The sequence below is a fragment of the Galleria mellonella genome, unplaced genomic scaffold (assembly GCF_026898425.1).
Source record: "Galleria mellonella isolate WM207_F2 unplaced genomic scaffold, CSIRO_AGI_GalMel_v1 utg266, whole genome shotgun sequence".
Classification (NCBI taxonomy): domain Eukaryota; kingdom Metazoa; phylum Arthropoda; class Insecta; order Lepidoptera; family Pyralidae; genus Galleria; species Galleria mellonella.
Window position 1 is genome coordinate 716,387 of NW_026442061.1, and position 21,401 is coordinate 737,787.

Here is a 21,401-nt window from a genome sequence, read left to right on the forward strand (position 1 = left end):
ATTCGAGAGCGCCGCCGCCACAGCCGAGCAGCGACGCACTTCACCGGGACCACGCACGCCACGTTGACCCGCATGCCGCCATGCCTACGATAGCAGCAGCGATGCAGTCGATGAAGAAAGAAGAACCGGTGCTGAAGGTGGGCATCGATTGCAATGAGTTTGCGATCGCCATGCAGATGGCCGCTCGCAACATACTGCCCTCCACAGCGTCAAGAGTCACCGAGTTGCCAGTCTTCAATGGATCGTCGAGCGAGTGGTTACCATGGAAGATGGCCTATGAAGAAAGCGCAAGTCAACTCACAGAACAAGAGAACCTAGCAAGACTGCGCAGAAGCTTGAAGGGGGCCGCAAAGGACGCGGCACGCTCCCTATTCGTCGGGTCTATGACCGCAGAAGAAGTAATGAAGATGTTAGCCGCGAGGTTCGGCCGCCCTGGAGCACTCGTCACAGCCGAACTGAACAAACTCCGCGCGCTACCACGACTCTCGGACAACGCAAGAGACGTCTGCCTCTTCGCAAGCAAAGTGCAGAACGTCGTCGCCACGATACGAGCGCTGAACAAGAGTCACTACCTCTACAATGAAGAAATAGTGAGAAACGTCACAGAGAAGATGCCGTCGGTACTACGCTTCAAGTACTACGATTTCGCCAACGACCAACCGGAGGGACAACCGGACCTCATAACACTCTCTCAGTTCCTGCAAAGGACCGCCGCACGATGTGGAAACTTCGCCCCCGCCGAGGAGATACCGTCCGAAGACCGGCGGGAGTCCGCTCCTAGGAAGACGGCGAAGACATACACGACGCAGGAGAAACCCGCTACACCACCGTGCCCGATGTGTCGACGAGAGGGACACGCTCCATCGGACTGCAAGACGATGAAGGAAGCGGACACATCGGCGAGATGGGAGTTAGCGAAGACTCATAGGCTGTGTTTCCGCTGCCTCAAAGTAAGAAGATTTCGCCACGCCTGCAAGAGCAAGAGATGTGGAGTAGATGAGTGCACGCAGACTCATCACCCTCTGCTGCACACCACGCGACAACAGCCGGAGAATGAAGTAACAACACACGTCGTCGAGGACAAGTCCGCCGCAGTCACCGCATCGGCAAGGGAAAACGACAAGATCGCGTTCCTGAAGATCCTGCCGATACGAGTCACCGGTCCCACGGGAACGTGCGACACCTACGCGCTACTGGACGACGGGTCGACTTGCACCATCATCGAGACGACGGTGGCGGAGCGAATCGGTGCTACGGGTCCCCCCGCACCATTCTACATGGAAGGTGTGGCCGGGGCACGGATCAACGCAGCTCAATCGACGCGTGTTCACTTCAAGATCCACGGGCGGAATTCGCAAGAATACACAGTGGGGGCACGGACGATGGACAGACTGCAGTTATCACCGCAGTCGGTACCACGCAGCGTCATCAAGGGCTGTCCACATCTACAAGACATAGAGAGGGAGTTGGTCTACGAAGAGGGCAAACCGACGGTACTGTTGGGGCAAGACAACTGGCACCTACTGCTGGCCCACAAAGTTAGAAGAGGATCCGACACGCAGCCGGTCGCATCACTCACCGATCTGGGATGGGTACTGCACGGTACGAGTCGCGGCAGGACAAGACAGCAGGTGCACAGAATCAGCCACATAGTGACGACACATGAAGAGGAACAATCGATGGAAGAAATGATGAAGCAACATTTCGCGCTCGAATCGCTGGGAATCGCACCGAAGAGGTCTTACAATGAAGAAGAACGTCGCGCCCTGCGCATTTTAGAAGAGAAAACTCGTCCGTTACCGGCGGGAGGATACGAGACGGGGTTATTATGGAAGAAGGACGACCCTGTGCCGCCGGACAACTATGAATCGGCAATGCGACGTCTCCAACTGGTCGAAAGGAAATTCGACAAAAATGAAGAACAGTGGCCGCGTGAAGATAGTTCGAGCGACGATAGTCAAGCGGAAACGGGAGAAGAACGCGTACACAAGCTACAGAACGCGACGCAGTTGTCTATAGCATTACCCGATCCGTCACGTTTTTCTAATTGGTTGAAACTTGTTCGCAGTTCAGCACGAGTGTTGCAGTTCATCGACCTCCTGCGACCGACCAGTCAACGCTGCACCGCCATCCGAAAGAGAAACAAGAAGAAAGAGAGCGCCGACCCCACTTGGACCCGCACGAAGAAAGTCGATAGAGAGAAGACGAAGATGAAAATCAAGAACAGCAATAGTCCATCTGTGTGTTTCATCCCCATAGACACACACTACCTAGATCGCGCGCGACGGCTATGGATTCGCGCGATACAACAAGAGGCGTTCGGCGACGAAATCGCAGCATTGAAACATGGGAAACAGCTGCCGTCATCCAGTCGACTCATACAGCTGTCAGTCGTCATAGACAACGACGACATTCTGCGACTTCGATCGAGAATAGCAGCCGCCGCCGATCTGTCAGCCGAGCAACGAGAACCCCCATCGTCGACGGAAACCACGCCTGGGTGCGCCTATACATCGCATGGGTGCATCGGAAACTTCACCACGGCGGCTTCGAGATCACCACGAACGAGGTGCGACAACACTTGTGGGTGTTGCGCCTACGACACGCCGTCCGCAGTGAACTGAAGAGGTGTCAGCTGTGCCGCCTACGAAGAGCAAGACCGGCGCAGCCGTCAACGGGCAACCATCCACAGAGCAGGCTGGCGCATCATCAACGACCGTTCACGTTCACCGGCCTAGACTACTTCGGGCCTATGACCGTGACAGTGGGCCGCACTCACCAGAAACGATACGGAGTGCTCTTCACCTGCCTAACGACGCGCGCAGTCCACCTAGAAATCGCCGGCAGCCTCAGCACGGACTCCGCCATAATGGCCCTGCGGCGCTTCATAAGCCGCAGAGGGTGTCCCACGGAATTATGGTCCGACCAAGGCACCAACCTCAAAGGTGCTGACGTCGAACTGAAGAAAGCAGCCGAGGAAGCCATCCAAGAAGAGTCATCAGTTCATTTCATCCGGTGGCGCTACATTCCCCCGAGCGCACCCTTCATGGGAGGTGCGTGGGAACGGCTGGTGCGTAGCGTGAAGACCGCACTAGCCGCTACGTTGAACGAGCGGGCGCCCAAGGAAGAAGTCCTCCACACTCTGCTGGTCGAGGTCGAGCACACCCTCAATAGTCGACCGCTAACCCACGTGTCAACATCGGCAGACGACGACAGCGCCCTAACCCCCAATCACTTCATATTGGGCGGTCCATCGCGCGTCCCACTGCCAGGCAGCTTCACAGAGAGCGACGCGGCGGGACACAAGGAGTGGCGTGCCAGCCAGAGGCTAGCTGACTGCTTCTGGAACCGGTGGGTGAAGGAGTACCTACCCGAGTTGCAACACCGGCGGGAGCCCCGAGCTACACACGGAGCCATCAAAATGGACGACCTGGTCCTGATAGCTGATGGGACCTTGCCTCGCAACACGTGGCCGCGAGGCGTGGTGGTTGCGACCTACCCTGGACCAGACGGCGAGGTTCGAGCAGTCGACGTGCGGACGAACAAGGGCATCCTACGGCGACCCACTAAGAAGCTGATCATACTGCCCACATCGACATCGAGCGACGCGAACACGAGTTAACTCCAGCTACGAGAGCTGCGGCGGGAGATTATGTTCGCGACATTATTTGTATATATCGTAATTTATAGTTGTTAAGTCCTAGTTAATCGTTTTGTATTCTGTTATTTTATATAGATTTACATAGATTTAAGATAGTGTAAGTTAAATAAAGTATTCCTTTGCGTGTTGTCATTATTACCTACGAATAGAAATTGTAACAATAAATAGAATTAAGAAATTGTAAATAAATAAATAGACGCTATAGAGTACCGATCTGAAGAGACACGCGTCTCGTTCATTTTCGCCCCGTCCCGCTCGCACAGATCGCTATCGCGAGTTGGAAACGTTATCGTGCGAGCGGGCGGGTATAAAGATAGGCCGCCTCCCGTCAAGCGGCATTCGCTTCCGGGCAGCGACGCACTACACTCGAGAAGAAATAGGACAAGAAGAAAAAAATACTCTCTTCAGACGGTACCGGAGGCTTCAGAATAGTAATCGCTGTGTTTCACTCCAGCCTGAACCAACGCCCCTACAGTCCACGCTTACCGAACGGCAGTCCACACCGTTCAAATAAAAAAAAACTAAAATATTTAAATCAGATGGGCTATATGCTTGTTTGCCATATGATGGAATAAAAAAAAACTATCCACAATCTTATCCTCTGTAGAATATAATGCCATCGGAATTACCAGAGGGAGACTTTGTACAAAAGTCGATTGCTTGGATACCTTTGTCCCATTCGTGTTTCAACCGTGAAGTAGTTGTGATTGCATGGCTATGTTTCGATTTGAAGGGTGGGATATGGCGTGAATTTACTGGGTACAGAGGAATAACACCTGAGTCCTCAGGAATGGCAACGCGTGGGGGGTATCATGGGCGAAACAGTATACTCTGTTATGTCCATGGTACTGCTCATGTCTATAGGCGACGGTTACCACTTTTCATCAGGTGGGCCGTCAGTTTGTTTGCCATTTTAAGTTGTATAAAAAAAAAGAATAGACAGCAATGTCGTAGGCGTTGTTGGACCAAGCAGATATTTAATTACTCCAGAGATGATACGCTTATTAACACAAACCACTTATAAATTTTCTAACATGCGTGCCTACATACTACCATTTTTTTTTGCTATGTCATTACTCGTTATTTAATGGTGTGAATACTAATGAAGTAACTGCTTCTCGTTTCCCAACGATATCTAATTGACGTTAAATTACGCCAACAGAATATTTGCACCTATCTACAGCATCTTTCATCTCCAATCTGGTTCGATTTACAACCAGCTAGTTGAAGCTATATCGCCAACTAGGGCAATGCTTCCAATTTTACCTAATTGGATTGGCTTATTAGATTATTTAAAGATATTATTTTAATATGCATTAATAAGGACGAATTACGAGAAATTCTTAATTATAGTATAAAGTACTTAAATTAAACTACTAATTATAGTATAAAAAAATATTCTCGGCACTATTGTTAGAGGTATTTGTCGACTTTATAGACTACTTATATCGATGAAGTATAGTAAGATATAGTAGTACCGCATTCGAGTATTCTGACACTTCCCTATGGTTGACTGGGAGAGAATGCTTTTAGCATTAAGTCCGCCATGTACATATATTTGTACTAATGAATAAATAAATGAATGAAGCACGTAGTCAACGTTGAAAAAAGTGCACGTAGCAATTATGAACTGGCAAGCCATTTTAAAATAAAAAAATTTCTAAATTAATTAAAATCTTGTTTATTTTTAATACTTATATCATTTTATATTTAAGTACTTAATACTTTATTTATTTTTATTTAAGTACTTAATACTTTTCCTTTTAATGAACGTAGACATTGATAAGTAAACTTCGCTTTAACTATATTTTTACTAGATTAACAACACAGTTTATCTATTATATTACTAGTATATACTATTATTATCTTTAAACAATATTATACTACTTTTTATTAGTACTTATAATAACACAAAGTAACTGTCCGCGTCTGTTTCTGATTTTGATACAAATTTCACTATATGTTTCTTATGGAGTCATGCGTGCAGTGCAATAAAATTGTTGGTTTACTAAGAAATTTAATAATTGTTAATTTAACACTGCACGTATTTTTTTTTTTTTTGATGGGTGAAAATGGTATGGTAAACCCGCCTGCGCTAACGGGATACGTTGGCGGAGCACCAGTGAAGAGTGATAGATGAGAATGAAAACAGGCCAGTTAGCCCATCATGATGAATTCATCAGGAATTAACCATGATAGTTTCCAGGGGAAACCGCGAGAAGGTCGACCTGGTTAGGTATATTGCTAGCAATGGGATTGTCAGTCTTCATTACTAACAATCCCTTTCCCCCCACACTGCACGTATTAGGTCAATGTATCGCCCTAATAGTTTTGTATTAATTTCCTATATTTGTATTTAGTATATAAGATCATTTTTATTTCTTTATAATAATCGAGCCATTGGAAATATATATTTCCACAAACCTCGTCGTCTGAATACAACAGCACAACATTGCTTTAATTTTTTTATATGTGTTCTAATTTGTACCCGTACGAATGCTGAACATAGACCAGTCTCTTGAGGGGGTTTTCTAGTAGTTGCCATGCTGGGAAGGCGGGTTGGTAGGCTTTGATGATGTTTTAAGAAAGGTTGCTGTTCATCACTCGACCATTAAGTTCCCTTAGTCGCCTTACGACACTGACGAGAAAGAAATGGATGACCCATACTATCACGGGACACACGGCAATAGAGTATAAAAAAAAGACATAGTTTCCTTCCTGCCCTATTGAATGACATTCATTAAAACCTGTACAACAAACGTAGATAACGGCAGTCGACTAAATTACAGTATTATATATTTGTGTAAATCATATACATCTAGATGGAGCATCGAATATCAAACATTAAAAAAATCGTTCAAATGATAGCTAACGATTGGCATGACGCATCGTTTTTTCATACTAAGAACTCAAAAAAATTAAATGATTCCCAATATTGATTCTTACAAACAGTCTAGTGAGTTTGTTTATTCGTTAATCCTGGTCTCGCGGATGCACGCAAACTAGTAATATAATATATACAATAATATTGGAAATAAATAAGTTGTGCGCTATTTTGAAAAAAAACATGGTTATTTTTATTGAAGCCTTTTTAGGCAGATACTCCATCTAGATGCTATAAGTCTACACATGGACATGTGTATCCGAAAGTGTCAATCGAGACAAGGTCCCGCAGATCTAATATTTGCAGTCCTGTTATCAAGACGGTCGCCTTTGACCGTCTATTTCAGTTATATCTGCTATTTATCTAGGTCAGACGAACGGCTGATAGCTCAATAGGGGCACAGGTCATATATTAAGCGTAGTTTCGATGATATCTGATTGGATTTTGATGTTGCGACATTAAATGCGCTGCGTATATTCTAATTGTGTAATTATTATTAATTTTATAATTGTAAATTGAAATAATAGCATATTGTGAGGCTTCTGTTATCATTATTGTGCTGGCATGCATGTTAATCAACTGCGTAGATCCATTGTACATTGACATATCTGTAGTTGTTGTTTTAATGGCCAATCATACTGTCAAAGTTTATTGCTTACGGCCGCATTAGTGTTTTCAATCAGTGACGCCTTTATCGGATAACGGTTGCGCTCCAAAAAGTTACGTTAGATTATTAATATGCACTGCATTATTTGTGGTATATACATTCGAATCTGTTTAACGCAAAAGAGAGCAAAACACAGAACTGAAGTAGTCTATTACAAATTTCATTTCATTTCAGTCTTTAACTGTCTACTCTGTATATAAGCCTTCCCCATAAGGAGAGTCTTGCCACTTGGCAAGCGAGTTAGCAACTGCAGTTAGGCTTTTAGAGATATTTTAAGAAAGACGCTGCTGCTCATCCCTCTAAGTTCCCTTAGTCGCCTCTTATGACACTTACAGGAAAGGAAGGGGTGGCTTATTTTATGCCGAGATCACATGGCCAATACATAATAAATAAGAGCTTATACATTTAAATAAAGTCTCGAATCAATAAGGTCACTCCGCGAAGCCTATGAAGATACGAAAGAGTTTATGCGCTTCCGGGTGAGGCAGGTATGTCTATATCAGCCATGTTTCTACACGCAAAATAGACCAAATGAAATCCTAAATGAATACATTGGATTTTATGTAACCATTCTGTGGTAATTTAAAAAAAAATATCGATGAAACTTTTAATAACCTTATGTTCCATCACCAGCACCGACTTTAGGGGATGGTGGGCGCCCTAGTGCGCTGATATCCAAGGGGGAGAGGTTCAAACAGGACATCGATATCAAGAATAGATAGGATTAATAAAAGATCGCAACAAATTCGTTCGACTTTAAAGTGAACAGCGATGAGTTTTTTATCATTAGTCAGGGAAGGCGCCAAACGTCGTCAATACTATACGCAGTTAGAATTAGGGGCTTTCTTTTCGTCGTTTGGAGAGCGCATAAAATACTTTTCCAAGGATGCCATGTATTCTAAGTTGGGCCTTATCTATTACCACGCTGGCCTATTTAGCCAGTATGATAATAGTAGGGGATAGTATTTGCAAGGTTGGTCTTTGGTAAAGGATTTTATTTCGACTTATCCTTCTCTTACACTGATGTATTGTGCTTTATTTGCATAGTCTCTACGACATTTTGAAAAGAGTAATCACGCGCACGAGTAAAGCACTCCTTGATATGACTATTCTTTTCGTAGAATTGTTATATCAGCCCTTACTTGTCCACTGCTAAACACAGCCTCCCCCATAAGAGGGGTTTTGCCAGTAGTTGCCATGCTTAGCAGACGGATTGGAAATCGTAATTAGCTTTTGATGATGTTTTAAGAGGGACGCTGTGGCCTATCTTGGACGGTGGCAACACTGGCTATCGATACTATTTTTTCTAAGCTCCTATTATTTTTATCAATTAATATCATAAAAACGTACAAAATTACTATTTAAGTGCATAAAAGTTTACCTTGGTGATACAGTATTGTAAAATAAAAGAGTGAACATATTACACCACTGTAACAGAAGAAAAATTGCATTTTTTATATGTACTGATTACTGGTGAGAGACAAAATATCCGTTTTATTTTGAAAATCTGATTAAGAACTGTAAACAAACTCTTAGTCATCACTAACTGTTTATCACCTGATTGGACAAAACAAGTTGAACATTTTGACATAAAGTAATACCAACATTAACATAATCAGACTAATGTTGCTACCAGAAAAATATACTTTTTTCGTTCTGAAACAGAAAATCAGTTGCCAATTATTTTATTTATTGATTGATTAATTAATTAACTTATACTCAATTATTTACATAATTTGTATTAGAAATAAAGAATGAATTTCTTAGATAATATAACACTTCGTCGTAACCGGACTAAGTCAGATACATTTAACCGAACCCAAGAAAATTTATCAAGATCCTTAAATGAAACTAGCAGTAGCCTACCGGATATATCAGTCGAGGACATAGATCAAACTCTGAAATTAAAGGCACGAATTGAGACATTGGAAATAGAACTGGAAAGTGCACATGCGGAAATAGATAAATTAACATTAGAAAATAATATATTAAAACGAAGCAGTGACGATTTACAAAAAAGAAACGAGTTCCTGAAAAAAATTTCTAATAGCCCGATAAACCATAAACAGACACCAAAAAAGGGAGAAACATCAAAAAATGCGAATATACAATATAATCTCTTGGCAATGACACAAAATACTATGAACGTTGATTCATCACAATCACGAGATATTCATGACTTACATGACAAAAATACAACCTTCACTACCGAATCAGACAAAATAAACTTAAGAATATTAGAAAAGGCCACGGAAAAATTTCAAGGAATAAAATCTAATACACACAAAATACATATAATAAGTACTAATAAAAATAATAATATACTTTCAATAGCTGAGACCAATCTAAAAAATTACTCAAAATTATGTCACTACAATATACCTTATAGCAATATACAACATATGTTAAAAGGAGTTGATACAAAACTTACACATTTTACTATGATGGATTACTGTGTTATTATGATTGGAGATGATGATTTTAAAGTAACAAAGAATTATATTAACTTGATTTATTATATTCGAAACATTTTACAACAAATGAAACATACAAATATTATTATCTGTCTTCCTACATATAAATATGGTTATCACACGAATATGTTCAACTGGAGAGTGGAAAATTTTAATAATCTATTATACTTGGATGTGGCTACTCATAAGCATGCCTATATATTAGATTCGAACAAAAGACTTTTTTATGGCTATAAAATGTTTTGGAAGCATTCAGGCAATGTTAATGACTATGGTATGAAGATAATATTTAAGGATCTTCAGAAACTCATCCTTGACATACAATATAATAACAATAAGAATGACATAAAATGTAATGATAATGATAATATACACAAAGATATAAATACAACAAATGACGAATCTATATTTTTTCGACACTAAACATATACACATTTTACATCAAAACATTGCAGGACTACTGAGTAAATCAGACTCACTAATGATAAATATAGAAGAACTAAGAGACAAAAATATTAAAGTAGACGTACTCTGTATAACAGAACATTTTATGATGAAAGAACATGAAATGCTTTTAAACATACCAAATTATACATTGGCCGCTTGTTTCAGCAGAAGTGACAGCAAAAGAGGAGGAGCATGTATTCTAGTAAACAATGAATATAAATGGTCAGAATTGACTAAATTTCACAAATTTTCCATAAAAAATATATTTGAATGTTGTGCTGTCGAATTAATTGATTATAAAATTATTATAATATGTATTTATAGAGTTCCAAAATGTAATAATCTTAATATCTTTTTTAGTAGATTGGAAGAAATATTAATGTATTCTTCTAAATTGAAATGTAACAATGTATTATTGGCTGGTGACTTCAACATAGATATGTTAAAACATAATAGAATCGCATTGAATCTAGAATGCTTATTGTTAAATTACAACCTAAAACTGGCTTTGAAGCAACCGACAAGATTAGCAAGCGGTACATGTATAGATAATTTTGCTCATACTTATAAAAAAATATGTAGGACTGATGTATTAGAATTTGGTCTATCAGATCATACGGCTCAGTTAATAAAACTTCCTGTCAAAAAGATTTTAAAAATAAATTCTTGGCATAAAACAATTCGAGATTATAGCAAACGCAATATACTCAAATTTAAAGAATGTTTAGAGACACTTTCCTTCTCTGAACTCTACGAAATAGATGATCCAACGAGTGCCTATCAACATTTCATTGACAACTTTAAAATGTTTTATGAATTATGTTTTCCTAAAAAATATATTACCATACAAACATATCGCAAGTCAAAGTGGATATCCCGCGGTCTAAAAATTTGTAGTAAACAGAAAAGACATTTATTATGGAAATACAGACTAAATTCGACTAACCATAATAAATTAAAATATGAAATTTATTCTAAAGTATTCAAAAAGATTATTAAACTAACCAAACGTGCACAAAACAACTATGACATAAAAACATCAGATAATAAAGCTAAAACAACATGGAAAATTATTAACAATTCTAAATTCAATATACCTAAAGATTTTATCCGGACAATCAAAATAAACAATGAATACGTTAGTAACCCTAAAAATATAGCAAATCATTTCAACAATTACTTTATCGACAGAATTAATCGTACGACTAACTGTGGAAAAAATATAACTGCAAAGCTCCATCATAGAACACATTCTATGTTTATGGCCCCAAGTACACCCCAAGATATAAAAAAAATCATAAGAAACATAAAAAATACAAACAGTGTTGGATATGATGGTTTTTTAACTAAAATTATTAAAGAGGTAAATGAACATATATGCGCTCATTTAAGCTATATTATAAATTTAAGTATACAGACAGGCATTTTCCCCAGCAACTAAAAAAGACCATAGTTAAACCTCTTTACAAAAGGGATGATAAAGAGGTAATGGAATCTTATAGACCCATAGCACTGATATCTATATTTTCAAAAATATTTGAAAAATACCTATATACTGAAATTAATGCCTACTTAGAGAAAAATAACATTATCTGTAATGATAAAAGGGTTTTCGAAAAAATAAAACTATAAATATGGCGATTTATGATTTTTTGGAAAAAGTTATGTCCGAAATTGATAAAACCTCACCTGTTTGTTCTATATATTGCGATATGACACAAGCATTTGATCATGTAGACCACAGCATCCTAATACGTAAACTCGAGGCATATGGGATAAGGGGTAATATCCTTAATTTGATAAAATCATATTTATCAGGTCGACAACAAATTACAGAAGTGACAAGATTAAATTGGAAAACAAAAAAGCAACAAAAGTTTATATCAAAACAGCGCACTGTAACATTTGGTGTACCCCAAGGTAGTGTGCTGGGTCCCCTTCTTTTCCTAATATATATTAATGACTTGCCTAACTTTGTTGACCAACCTATGACGTTATTCGCTGACGATAGTACAGTTACTGTAAATTGTAATGATATTAATTTATATGAATATATTATAAATAAATCTCTGACATCAATAATTGCTTGGTTAAAAAATAATAATTTGGTAATTAATTTAAAAAAGACTAATATTATGCACTTTAATCAAAGAACACAATCTAAATCTAATATTAAAATAATATATGAAAATAATATTATAAATGAAGTTGATACGGCTAAATTTCTCGGTCTAAATATTGACAAAAAACTAAACTGGAAAACTCATATAGACGAAATAAACAAAAAAATATCTAGCCTGGCATATCTACTCTACAAGCTGTCTAGGACCGTAAACAATAACGTGCTACTTACAGCTTATCGTGGTTTAGTAGAATCGATATTAAGATATGGCATTATTTTCTGGGGTAATTCAACAAATAAAGATATGGCTTTTAAGATGCAAAAAAGATGTATAAGATCCATGTTTGGATTGAATGTCACAGATAGCTGTAAGCCATTATTTACTAAACATAATATCCTCACTCTTCCGTCCTTATATATATTTGAAATGGCCTTATTTGTGAAGTTAAATCCAATCTTATTTCCACGTCTATCTGATAAAAATTATCGAAATAGACGTAATAAAAATCTATTATGTATACATCCAGCCAAAACCACTTTATTGCAAAAAAGCATTATATGTATGGCCCCAAAAATTTATAATAAAATTCCAGATGTATATAAAAATTTAAACACAAACTTATTCCGGAAAAAACTGAAAATGCTACTGATTGACAAATGTTATTATAATATTGACGGATTTTTAAATGACAACCTTTAATATGTTTCTCTTTCGACATTTGCTATTGACATTGTAATTCCATTTGACTTTTTATTTAGTTTATATCTAATCTTCACAAAATATTAATATGTTTTGTAAGGCATGGATAGATAGGGGGCATGGATTTGCTTTGTAAGGCACTTGAAATTGCCACTGTCCTTGAAATAATATTTTGCACGCTAATGTTAGCAAAACATGTTAGGACTATACAAATCCTACAATGAACAACAAGTATGTCTTTGCACTTACTATGTACACATGTTTGCAAATAAATTTATCTTTATCTTTATCTTTATCTTTATCCCTCGACCATAAGCTCCCTTAGTTGCTTTTTACGACACCCTATTCTAGGTACCCTAGGTAGACTCAATAAAACATATATGTATTTAGAATAGTATATTGGAAATTGTCTATAACATTACTTACAGATGAAACTGTAAGCAAGTGTACTCGTAATTAGGCAATATGCGGACGATTCTTTAAATACACGGTAAAACTAAAGAATCGTAGTTTATGTTATATCTGTGTTATATATAAATTACGTAATAAATAAGATATAAGATATATTTATTTAACAAAGTATGTTTGTATTAGCACAGAATTTATCATTGCTTCCTACACTAAGCTGAGCCTGTCCTGTAGGAAGCAGTACTCGCGTTAAACATAGGCTTTTTAGCAGTACTGACAATTGTGTAACTAATTAATATAATGCAATTTTTTTTTTAAATTCTCACCGCCAATACACATGTATAAATAAGTATAATGAATGAGTGTGTATGCATGCGTATGTGGTGTATGTGGTGTATGTGGTGTGTGTCTGTGTGTGCGTTTGTGTTTGTGTGTGTGTGTGTGTGTGTGTACAATAAATAAAATTAATAAAAAAAAGTATTTTAACTCGTACATAAAAGAACAGGACAATATATTCAGTAACAATAATATTATCGGATGGCTTTCAGACATATAGAGCACATGAAGACAGGAATGAAACTTGAACTAAATCGTTATCATTGTCAGATAATTCCAATAATATTAATAGAGATAATTTAATGCGTTTATATTTAGAATTACGACGCATAATTTTATGATACTGTCCAATCGCTATAATGACATATTCATCAATAAGATTAAATAAAGTGCGGGTAATTAGCTAATGCTAGGGGGAAACGGTAAAAAATTGTCAGTAATGGGGTCTAACCGACTCATTGCCAGCAATACACCCTTTCAGGTCGACCTCCACGCAGTTCCTCCTGGAAACCATCGTGATTAATTGTAGTGGAACTTGTCACGATGGAATAACTTAACTGCTTTCATCGTTACCTATCATCCTTCACTAGTGCCCCATCAGCGTATATCGATAGCGCGGGCGGAACTACCATTCCATTATCAACCATTAAAAAAAACTAGCAAAGTCTATCAGAGAGAGACTGTACAAAAGTTGATTGCTTGGGTATCTTTGTCCCATTCGTGTTTCTACCGTGAAGCAGTTGTGTTTGCATGGCTGTGTTTGGGAAATGGCAATGAATTTACAGGGTACAGAGGAATAACATCTGAGTTCTCATGAATAGCAACGCATGGGAGGTATCATGGACGAAACAGTATACTCTGTTATTTCCATGGTACTGCTCATGTCTATAGGCGACGGTTACTACTTTCCATCTGGTGGGCCGTCAGTTTGTTTGCCATTCTAAGTTGTATAAAAAAATTCACATGGTCAACCTATCATCACAGGTTTGTAACTGGCATTTCAATCATGGAAAAGGAGTTATTATTTGATCATATTTATATTGTATCAAGTGGATCTCCACATGGTACCCGTCATGGTTTGTTGGTCACGATGGACTGACATAACCTGACTTCATTGTTGGCTACTGTCCTAATATTGCAAACAGGGCCATCATTCAGTTGTCAAATCTTAATCTTAAGAACGTTGTTTACACTCAAGATATCCTAAATTAAGAACTAAGTAAATTTAAGGCAAGTCTAAAAACTGTACCTGGAAATAAAAAGTATAAATAACAAAACTGAGTAAATTGTATAAAAAAAATTAAAAATTACCTCCTAAAAAGGTTAAATTTTTATTTTTTTCAAAACCATCTATTGTCAAGTAGAGAGTTATCTCTGCCAGACAATAGATGGCGTAAGAAGTAAAAGTGCTGAAAAATGTTATGCAAAATTAAATACTATTTTGATAGCAAAATATAAATAGACGTAAATGAAATCGCGAACATAACAAGTTAATTAAAAATTATTTTGTACTTAGTATTATTTCTGACTTTCTACACATAAATCGTACTCTATCATTTCTAGCGGTCCCTTACTTGTATGTCTTCGTTGGAAAATGACCTACAAGAGCTAATAACGGCTTTCACACTACGTTTTTGCGTGTAGTATAGCTAGTGCCAATGCTTTGGGCTAGATAAGTCGTATGATTTAGCAAGAATATATAGGTACGACGACGCCCGCCCTGCTCTCTTTTTGCTTGCTTTACCTCAATTTAAATTTATGACGCGACGAGTATAACTAGAAAACTTCACGATATATGTAATTCATGATACACTTTGTAAAAAGCTCTCGCTCGTGTAAAAGTTAATAGTGTCATAAACGGATGAATTAGTATTTATATACCTACATGTGTTTTACTACAAGAACTGATGTTAAAAACTGTAATATTTTCAGACAATGAATCCATGTGTATTATTGTGGTCAGGAGGTTTTGTTTAGATTTTTATTAGATGATAATAGAATGGTAACCCCGCCTGCGCTAATGGTATACACTGGCGGGGCCCCGTGAGGGTTGATAGGTGAGAATGAAAAGGCAGGTCGGTTAGCCCTCTGTGATGAATACACCTGGAATTCAACACGACCGTTTCCAAGGAGACCAATTGGAGGTCGACCTGACAGGATATATTGCTAACAATGGGACTGGTAGTCGCAATACTAACAATCCCTCCCCCCACTCTCTCCCCTCGACATCAGGAGGCGGCCGGTCGTCAAAACAAAAGAAAACCAAAACCTTGAGTAATATGAATAAAAACATATTGCGCCGATCCCAAATAATTGATAAAGGCAAGACGAGGATGATGATGATGATGGATATTCAATTTTTATTTCCAATCATTCATAATTTGCCTGTAATATTTATGTGTATATTTTTATGCACGTTTTTTTTTGCAATTAATGCGGATTACGCTTTCGTATTGTTCGTATATTAATTTTATCATAATTGAATTCACCCTTTTTAATGGAGCAAAATCCTGCTCGTTACGAAGTTAAATCTAAATTATCTGACCACAAACGCTTTGTGAAAAACAGCTCAACATTTTTAATCTTGTTATACTTTCACGTGAATAGGCATATTGAAATTAGTACTTAGTAGGTAGAAGAAATATAGACTAGTAGCATAAAATAAAATAAAACTTTAAATGAATGAATGAATTTTATTGCTAAAAACTTTTAGCTTTTAGTAACGGCGTACTAAACTACTCGTAAAAGCGTAGAGGTAAAAAAATCTTTTTCCGCTTGTTTGCATTCTATATTTATGGAATTATAAAAAAATATTGTTATTTAATAGAATTTTTTATGTTTTTACCATTAAAAAGGTAAGACATGCCACCCTACTGACCACTAATCCGCCGTTAAACGTGGAGAGTGGCCACCGCCTACAGAAACTTACTAAGCAAGTTTTTCCTTGCTCAGACACCAGACCGTTTAAGGAGAATCTAGCGAGAGCTTCTAATACCAAGATAATTAGAGAGAAACGGAGCTCCCCGCCATATTTGAGGGAGAATGATACCGAACTTGGATCTTATAATAAAGTCATATAAAGGTACGGACGATAAAAAATATTCAAGACACCATAACACATGGTCAATTTAGTAGAATTCAATCAAGTAATTATGCTGCTGAAAGTTCCTTCATTTCTTCTTAGTAAATACTACGACAAATAAAAAAGTGCTGATTTAATCTTTGACCGAACCAATCGATAATTCATTGATTTACAAAATACAGTATTAGATATAATTATAAAGGTCTTACTCTTATCATACTGAATACACCTTCCATTACATATTTACAATAACATAATTTTTATCATTATTAAAAAGAAAAGTAAAACTTAAATTGATATTAATTTTACTCATATTTTCAAAGCATAATATTATATTTATCGATCTTGCAAAATATGAAAACAGCTCTCATTTAAAAAACTCGTTTTTGACTTTGTTCGACAGCTTAAAATATATATTCTTTCAAATTTAAATTATAGTTTACATATATTAATGAGTTTATAGAAGACAGTATAAAGTTAAATTTAAAAAAAAAAAGAAAATATTTATGAAAAATCGAATAGATTTTTTATTACGTATTAATAAATTTACATATATATTATTATTCTTTCTTTTATTTTAAGAGATATAAAAATATTATTAATTATTAAGAGATTAATATATAGATAGTTACTTACTTTTGTGTTTAGAATGATTTCTCCACATTTTCCGTAACAGTGTCGTCATTATGTAGCCTTTTTATTATTTTAATTATTATATAAGTTATTATTTTTATTAAATACTATATGTATGTATAATAATATTTGTATATATAAGTATTAATAGCCAGCAGGCAACTTTTCCCGCGCGTAAGATTATTCGAACTGCGACAGTGCGCACACGCAGCCTGCGCACCAACCCTTCGTATTGTGGACAAGAATACGAGATACGCGTTATTTTACTAAGTAGTACATATACTCATATATACAACTATATAAAGCTAAGATCAAATTTCTTTATGTATATATTTTACTTGTAATTTAATTTAGGTACCCAATTACAAATGATGAAAATGAAGATATTTTTAGTAGATAGGTATAACATATAATAGATAATACTGAGTTTATGTTCGTAGACAGATATTATAACATTATCTTCTCTCTAACTTAGTAACTACATTATTACGTATAGATATACTAACCTTATCTTTTTTCTAACTCAGTAACTAGGTACTTATAATTGCTTGAAATTAGACAGATAAGTTTCCAGATGTCTCTAAAGAACTGTATTTTGATAATTACCTAATTTATTAAATTGATTTATAGAATGAAACATTATCTCGTACTTTATGGGCATACAAATAAATGTCATGGCAATTAGCTATATAATTCAAGAGTTAATGCTCCAAGATAAAACTTAAATAAATTTGGAGATTTCTCACTCAAACTAGTTAGGAGAATAATGGTTTTTTTTTTTATATTTGATTGATTGATATTTAAACAACTAGTATAATCCAATTCAATAAAACATTACTTATCAAACGTGATCACATTGGAAACCAAAACAATTTTATCTAATAGGGAATTATAAACAAGTTCAATGTGGCGTCGACGTGACCTTCAATGTGTTCTTTTTATTGATAAACTATGAAAAATTAAACAATGCATCTTACACATGGTCAATATAAAAGGTTTTTTAAAATAAATAAACATATAAGTAGGTATACATCAACTTATTATTGTTTAAACTGACATCGCTTCATGTGAATGAGGTCCTAAGTACGATTCTCGAGCAAGTCAATTTAAGTAATGAAGTTCTCTAAACTGCTTCTACTATCGATCATACACTGGTAGGATACCAGTGACTGATGATAGATAAAGATGAGATCAGTTGGGCAATTGTGACAAATTCCCCAGGAAAAACCATAATGATTTCTAGAATATTACTAGCTATGGGGCCCCTATTTCTAATTACTAATTTCCTTCTGCAAATTTAATGTTAATATACTAGATTTATTACTCATATCCTACTCGTTGATAAAATGGTGGTCAAGAGACTCAGAAAGGAGAAGGCTCTTAATGACACTATATTCTCTACCGATTAAGATGATTGTTTTTTAATCTGGTCACGATTTATTGCTAGCCAGTCTCGCACCAATTGGGTTATGATAAGGATAATGCATTTTGTTACAAATTCTTATGACATACCTATCTATTACATTTACTAATTAGAACATTAAACTATATCTACCACACATAAAAATGTCACCAAGCCATAAAACTCAATATGTTCAACACAAAGACACTAACACATCATTAAAATTAATTTACAAACTAGCTTTTGGCCGCGACTTCACTCGCAAATCGTAAAATACTAAATTTCATTTCCATAAATCTTAAATTTCACACACATATGGCTTTTAAATTGACAAAATTCCATACAAGCTTACAACCCCGGTTTTACATCCTATATATACATATATATATATATATATAAAGAACCTATCTGCAAAATTTCAAGATTCTAGGTTCAAGAGTTTCCGTTGACCGTTGTGCTTTGTGCATGATATATATGTCAGTCAGTTACTCAGCAACCTCTTATATACATAATAATAATACTTCATTTTTGAAAATAGATACATAGATATTATATAAAATGAAATATATACCAGATTTTTACCAGAGGGAGACTTTGTACAAAAGTCGATTGCTTGGGTACCTCTGTCCCATTCGTGTTTCAACCGTGAAGCAGCTGTTTGCATGGCTGTGTTTCGGTTTGTAGGGTGGGATATGATAGTGAATTTACAGGGGACAGAGCAATAACACCTGAGTCCTCAGGAATGGCAACGCATGGGGGGTACCATGAGCGAAACAGTATACTCTGTTATGGTACTGCTCATGTCTATAGGCGACAGTTACCATTTTCCATCAGGTGGGCCGTCAACTTGTTTGCCATTCTAAGTTGTATAAAAAAAAAATATTTATTTATTAAATATTAGGCCGTTACGGTTAGACCTGCAGAAATGTAACTGAGAAAACCGCACAAAATTTGATACGGTAGTTTTTGCGTGATGTCGGAACAAACTTACAGACAAACATTGCTCTTATTAAGACCATTCATATATTTTTTTCTCAAACATCATATACAAACACCATCTAATTAATTATAATATAATTATATTAGTAAGATAATTTGGAAGATACCTAATTACGTGATCGAGAGCTTTATCTAAGCTTTCATACGTTCACATATCTGACGCAAACGTGTGCGCACAGTGATCATGTCCGAATGTCTGATGCAATAACAAAGTTTTCGCACTCAGACGAGTTCCCGACCAGCAAGTTAGGGTACTTGGCCACACTTTTTACAGTGAAATACCTAATTATATATGACCTACCGCGCGCAGCGATTTACTCGACCGCAGTTAACATAATTGCTCTCTATTTATGTCGTTGTATTTTATATTAAAGCTTATTGGTAATAACACCTAATAACTTTTGACTTAATACACTTACACACTGATATAGTCCCTTTTTATTATCCACTAAAAAATTAATACTTTTCAATTCAATTTAGCACTAAGAAACATCTATATAAACCAGTCATTAAATAATACAAACGAAAGGTAAGCTAAACATGGTGTTTGACTTGACAGGGTATACGTATATATTGCTAGCAATACAGTGATTCTTAACAATCTCCTCGTTAAATATTACCCCCCCCTCCCCCGCCCCTATTCATAAAAACTAAATCATCATACAAACCTATTTTAGTTATTGAAGTGTATTGTCACTCTTTCAAATTGAAAAAGAGTTTCATAAAAAACAAAAAATCATATAAATCCATATATGAATACGTAATTTCAACATTTGAAAAACTTTGATATACCAAAACGGAAAAAATAATACTTAAATTAACTAATGCCATCGGCTGTATAGGCTTAGTACTTTTGCCTTCCCTATTGATAGGAAGAAAAAAAAACAAAAAACAAAACAATAGCGTAAGAGAAAATAACAGTATACCTATTTCAATAAATAAAATACGTTTATAAGAAGTTTGTCGTTTTTATCAATATTAGCGTACGTATATAACCACATCAGAGGCACACTGGTGGGTAAGTTGCTTTGCGTAAATGAGCTGTCGAGTGTACAATTTTAGGAACAGAAATCCTACTTTGTGATACCTGATACTCGTTGCCTGATTCCTCTTAATACAGGGTACCCTAGCTTGAGGGGGAGGAAGGAATTGTCAGTAATGGTCAAAAGCTCTCTGGTGGCCCGCCAGTGTATATCGATAGCGCAGGCGGGGATGCCATTTCATTATCCATTAAAAAAAAAATACCTACTTTCACAATTACGAGCATAATATTAATAAGGATTTTAGACATCTGTAAAACTAAAAATACCTATTATTTCCAGTCTTTATTTATATCGTCATCATGTATCTATATAATTTATATAAATAATACTTAGATTCTATATATAATATATAAATTATTAATCACAACCCTACCACGCATTACGATCTAATCATATTAACTTTTAAACCTACGATCTTGAGGTACGACGATATCATACTATAACCGTTATCTACTAACCAAAACATAAACACTGGAATTTACGCACTATTATTATTTACTAACTACTGTCCACGAATTCGTAAACGTGGATTTTAGAGGTTTG